Genomic DNA, 6,226 nt, shown 5'->3' on the forward strand with positions numbered 1-6,226 from the left:
GTTTACTTTTTAAACAAATGCCTAATATACACTGCAACTGGCTGAGTGCACAGCCAAAAACAGACCACAGGAAATCTATTTGACAGCTAGGAAGGCAGAATTGTTAACATGGTTCTGCATTAAAGTAAAAAAAAAAGGGGGGGGGGGGGTTGTGAGATCTCAGGGAGAAAAGTTGATGCTACAAAAAAATACCGCAAATGGCTGTTTTCTCAGAAGAGATATCTATTAATAGCACAAGCATAAATAACTCTTTCCATTTTGTCTAAAGGATTATTGCGGCTTTCACCCCAGTTTTTTCAACGGAAGAGAAGAAGACTTTGTAATACCAAGCAAATAAACCAGCTTAATATGAAGTTCTCACTGAAGATAAGAAAGCATAGTAGGCTATTTATTGCTATATTTTTGCATCTTGTTTCTGTTCTCCTTTTATCTGCATTAACATAGTCATTAAACTGACAGGTGAGGGTCACAATATGTATTGTGAAATTAAAAGCCAGTCATGTATAACGGAACATCAATTTATTTGTTTAGAGTGAGTTACAAGTTTGGTTAGTGTAGTTCCCCAGGGTCTAGGTCCACCCAGATACCTAAAATACTTACTTGCTTTTTCAAAAAAGAGTAAATAGAAATAATGTTTATACTTCTGTTTTTAAGGTGCAAACAATTGCAGCAAATATCACGTTTGATTCTCCCTCCAGTTATAATGGTGTAACAAGAGCTGCTGCACAGAATGCAGTGGAATTGTAGCAGTAAATGAAGAAAGAATAAGGCTCACTGTGCTTTTAATTTTGTTTCATGTAGGCAAGAGGGGAGAAAATTGATTTTAGTCTCAGCCTTTTTTTTCTCATACATGTCACTTATGCATTTTCATCCCTCGGAGAATTGGTGAATGTGGGAATACAGACTCTAATACAAAACACTTGGCCTGTTTTCAGTTCCTAACACATACTCCAGAGTTCATGTTATGGTTATCAGAAAGAATCTATGAAAAATGAAGCTGCACACAACTGCAGAGCATCAGCGTGGCTTAACCTTGTCAAGTGGGGATGAAACAGGAAGTGCTTTGTGACACTGACTGGCAGAAATACAAACTGATGAAGAAAACACGCTGCAGGAAAGAGGATCTTTGACGGTGAGTTAGAGCACAGGACATTAACTAGAACTATATTCTACCAGGGCCGAGATCAGAGAGGCCTGACATACTTGTTAAATGTTTCATCAAAAGGATTAGTTCCAGCAGCTTTTTTTAACCTTTCCTCCGACACGATTTACCCGATGGTGGCCGAGGGCACCTGGGGTTACCCTGTGAGATAACATTTTTAATTGTACAAATGCCATTCTTGATGTCATAATCCCGAGGTTAATGCAGTTGCAGGTCCCGAACGGATGTGCTGTGGGCTGCTAGTAACACAGTGAGGTAGCCCCGCAGACCTAAAACAGTTGAAATGGCCATATTTCAGTGAGGACGTAACCAAATGTCGTGGGTATTTTCCAACATTTCACCCACATGTTTTTACACTCTGTTAAACATTCTTAGCCCATAAATAAAGCAAACAAAACATTCATTCCTACACTGTATTACTAAGGATCAACAGCCAAATATAGGCACTGCAGAGTGGGACAGCTCAGGGACAAGGCAAGTGAGAATGAAGGACAGAAAAGCGAAAAGGGAAGAATCCCCCAAAAATTTGGCTGCCACCAAATCTTACATTCCATTGTACCTTGGCAGTAGTGATTAACAAGAAATATGTTTTAATAAGAGAACCTTGACATCTTCTGTTAAAGTTTTGATATACCTGCTAGATTTTAGCAGAGGTCATATTTTCCACATGCAAAGAATTTGTCTGTCTGTTTGCAGTCAATGTACTCTCTTTCCACTCAGAACAAACATTTCTTAGAAAAGGCGTTCACACCACACAGTTCAAAGAGTAAAGTTATCTTCACTTTTAAACAGAACAAATGATTTGCTCAGTGATGTGCTATGCCATCACCTATACCTTCAGTTCACACACAGGGAAACATGCCTCATTGATACAACTCTAGCACAGGAGGGATGTGGTTCAGTTAAGCAAATAAACTGAATCTGAGCTGGTTGTACACAGGGCCGACTTGATACCATGCTCCCAAAATTTGCAGTGTGTGTATGTCAGAGATGTTCACAGGGGGTGAACCCTCCCACACAGAGGGTGTGGGAATGGGCAAAATACAGCAGTTTGGGTGCTGGGAAGGGAGAGAGCAGTGTGAGGAAAAGACAGCTCCAGGTGTGGCGTGAGAAGCAGGGGCAAGGAGATGGATCAAGGTGGGCTGCTCTCATAGGGCTTCAGAAAAGTTAGGAAACATCTTATAGTCCTGTTTCCTATTTATTGTAGGTTTCCTGAACTGCTACTGATTGCTACACCTGCAGCAGTTTGCAAGGAAAAATGGGTATTTGTGGAAGATGTGTATAAAAAGGAAGGTTAGTTTTGCTGAATAATATAAGGGGGGAATAAGGAATAAGGAGTAAGGAGTAAGGAGAGGAATAAGGAGGGGAAGAATCTTACACAGAAAGGAGAACTAAGCGTGGTGGAGCCAAGTTATTCAGCAAGAAAACTGGCACAATTCAGAGGGGAAGGGATTATTTAAAATAGGAATTGGGCAAAAAGCTAACAGGTGCTGGAGAGCACTCAGGTCAGATAAAGACATCTGCTAGAGATGTCAAGAGCACAAAGGTAACTCTGTATCTGGTAGTAAAGGGTAGGATAAAAATGACAACTGAACAGGAAATGGGCAAGACTAGGATTGGAGAGGTACATCCCAGCAAAGAAACAGGGTGTCAGATGGCGGAGTAAAATACAAACAGACACACAAAACCTGTGAATACAAATGCTTGTGAGAAGCCTTGAAAGGGGGAGAAAAAAAAAAAAGAAACAGATGCACTAGAATGGCTGGCACCGATAGAGGACGAAAACATAAAAGCATTTCTGAAACACGATGGAGTAGTAAATATGAAGGCAGCAGTATCCTGCCATTAAGCTTTGTAAGTCAATATGAGATGTCTTTTGAAAAGACACTCTAGCTCCTATAGAAGCTACAGGCTTGATTCAAAAGCAGTTTGGTGACGTGTGGTCTGCATTGCATAGGAGATCTGATAGGCTGTTCATAATGATCCTCTGACTAAAATATAGAAATGAACTGGTATAAAATATAACAGATGGACAGATCAACTTGCACAGATGAAGCAATTTGTATAAACAGTTCTATGAGATTTTAAGTCATTGAAAGATGGTCTTTTCCTTTACCAAATGTGTGTCTACATTCAGTTAGCTTATGGTTAAACATATTGTAACATACGCACTCCTTCATTTAAAGAAGTTACTGAAAAAAAGAGTTAAAAATAAACTGCCAGAGCTTTTGTACTTTTGTTTAACACAAAACACACAGAACCTTTTCAGTTAATTGTATGTTTGATCGTCAATATCCTGTTTTCTGCAAGTAAATACTCCCACACAAGAAATGCAAATAAGGTACTTTTGAGTATAGGAGCTTTCAACTACTTTCAGTTTATTTATCTAGGGTATTCCACATGCTGGTGTTCATCTTTGTCATAACAGAGCTTAAAACAATCAGCTTGATGAGCTTTAATAAAAGGCAATAAACAGAGCTAACAACATAAATTGAAAGTAAACACACAGTACCAGTAGCCTCATATAAATGGCAAGATTTATGCTAAAACTCTCAGGAAAAATGCTTGATTAGCTTTCTGTTCCAAAAACATTTATACTTAAGACACATGTGAATTCACAATCCATCACCAAATTCATTGTTTTTATGACACAGAAGCTCTACTTTGCTCCTGGCTTCTCAACAAAGAAATATTTGTAAGCTAAGGGTGATTCCATTCTCTCTAATTCAGTGTCAGAAAGAACAAAGTCCCCATACCAAAAGCTATAGAGGTGTCCTAAACAGCTCAGACCAGATGCAGGAGTACCTCCTTTTTGCAGGTGATTTTTTTTTTCTCTTTTTCCATTGCCTATACAGGCAAAGTAACTGTGTTCCTAAACTAGATACGTCTTGTGATTTCAGTTGCACTTAGGACTCTAATGCCTCTGTGATTCTGGGTTCGGTGGGCTAAAAGCTAGATCTACAAAAGATGTGAGGACCATCCCCAAAGGAGTTAGAAATGTCACTGCAGCACATGTAGAAATGCTCCTAACTCACCTAAAGAAGTGAGCCCCTTCCCTAAGGCTGGCATCCACACACCTGGTGGGACTTGTTATATAGGTGCTGGAAATCATCCAGCCCCAGCAGCTTGGCATTCATGTTAGGCTGCACAAGTGATATCTCGTAAAGACTAAAATAGTGCTCCTAGGCTGAGCTCCATCCTGCCATCTAGAGCAACCAGGACATGCTCCTTGCGTAGTTGCCTCATTGATATTTTACGTCTTTAAGGGCAAATCTGGACTTTCAACTTCTCCTTTTAGCTTCCTGCTCACCTTGAAGGTACCTAAGTGATAGTTTCTAGAGTAAACTTCCATTGGTACCTAAATACCTTTCTCCTGGGCATACCTAGAACAACTTAAGTCTTAAGAGTGTCTAGCAAGCTGGTACCTGGTTCACATCTAAAGACAGAGAGGCCAATTCACAAAATTCTGCAGAAGCCAATCTGGGAGTTGCTTTTATGCCATACCTTTCAACATCTCTAAAAATGAATTAGGCGCCCAAGCATGGGCCGCAGGGAGATGCATCCCTCTACCTGGAATTCATGGCCAGGAACCCTTTCTTGGAGCTAGGTTATTAAGCCAGCCATTTCTTACAAATGACAGTCCACAGAGGAAGGAAAGGCCTTGCATTTCTTACACTGCCAGTGAGTACTTTAACCACTGGCCGAGGAGGGTAGGGTTCCCATCCTTTGCTGGCCTGTCTGAGAAAGGATGAACTGAAGTAAACATCTCCAGGAGATACTTCACAGCTGTGATTCCCAGGACACAGCAGGCATTTTTTTGCAACTTCGAAGTAAGCATTTTACTTTCAAAAGTAGTGCCTAAACCACACTGTCTTATAAGTATTTTCCAATAGCTAGCTAAGTTTCTCCACGCTGTACCAACTTCTGTGGATCTCCTTTCTGGCGTTTTCTCTCCTAGTGGTTTGATTTCTCTAGTGGCAAAGAGTTAGACTCCTCTAATCTAATGTCAGCAGTCTGAAAGAGGTGTGTGTAAACTAAGCTAGTCCTCTAGGCTCCCTCTACAGTCAATGGAGAGAAATTGGTGTTTCGAGAGGGTGACACATCCCTTGCCCATCTAAGATGCTGGGTTGAATCCACTACAAAAAGGAACTTCTACAAGGAGCAAGGTAACATAAAATTGTCAAATATGGTGCCACTGAGAAAGGTTCCCCAGTCTCTACCATACTATATTGGGAGGGTCTTCGAAGGCTTTATTTAAATCCTTAACATCAAGCAGGTGTAAATCAGTCAGTCAGTTCCTGTGGCTGTGGAAGCTGAACACACTATCTTCCAAGTCAGTGTTGTACAAGGCTTTCCAGTCACAAGCAATGAATATTAGAAATGGCAGGAGCCTGTGTAATTCAGAGCCAAGCACCGACAACTTTTGAAGTCAAGCTAAAAATACAGCCACTGTCCAGATCCCAAACAAGGCAGGCAACAACTGCAGATGGTTATAGGGGATACAGTAGCAGCGATATACAAACACACGCACAGTAAGACACAACATTATTTAATCACTGCCCTATCCAACTGCCTGCTATCCCAGTTTAGTATGTTTCTTGAAATTTCTTACAGAAAGTAAGAAATTCCTTACAGAAATTTCTTACCGAGCTGGTAAACTCACGTCAGACATAGGGCTTGGCTGCCTTATTTCCAGGTTCATATCATATAAGTCATTAATTCAAATGTTTTTTCAGCAGTCCTTGATAAGTAACACAGGGCTCATTCAGACTTTTATTATAACCGCTGTATACATGCATTTATATGACTGGGCAAAGTTTTCCCCAAAATCAAGGATCATCAGTTCAGCCATTTGTTGTAAGACAACCTTCAACTCACAGGTTTAATTCCTACTTGTAGCAGGAGCTGTAGGATGCGCATTTCTGTGCCCAAAGTCTGTGTTGGGAAGCCCCTTCTGTAGGTTCAGAGCAACATCTATCTTTGTTCAATGTGTCTTGTTTCTCTATCCAACCTGAACAAAAGTTTGCCTAACTTCTTACTAAAAAAACTCTAGTGGTAGAATTC

At 40.4% G+C, this 6,226-nt stretch overlaps 1 protein-coding gene across 2 annotated transcripts in view; it reads right to left on the reverse strand.

Annotated features, from left to right (window-relative positions):
• Positions 1 to 356: 356 nt before the first annotated feature.
• The window catches only part of NDFIP2 (Nedd4 family interacting protein 2), a 75,026-nt gene continuing 69,156 nt past the window's right edge, over positions 357 to 6,226 (reverse strand). Inside the window, exon 8 of one of the 2 annotated variants that reach the window (XM_068929319.1) lies at positions 357 to 1,431. The gene's annotated coding sequence lies outside the window, so the exon portion shown is untranslated. The remainder of the gene's footprint in view (positions 1,432 to 6,226) is intronic. The other variant, XM_068929305.1, reaches the window with a different exon arrangement.

Source organism: Struthio camelus, chromosome 1 (assembly GCF_040807025.1).
Source record: "Struthio camelus isolate bStrCam1 chromosome 1, bStrCam1.hap1, whole genome shotgun sequence".
Taxonomy (NCBI): domain Eukaryota; kingdom Metazoa; phylum Chordata; class Aves; order Struthioniformes; family Struthionidae; genus Struthio; species Struthio camelus.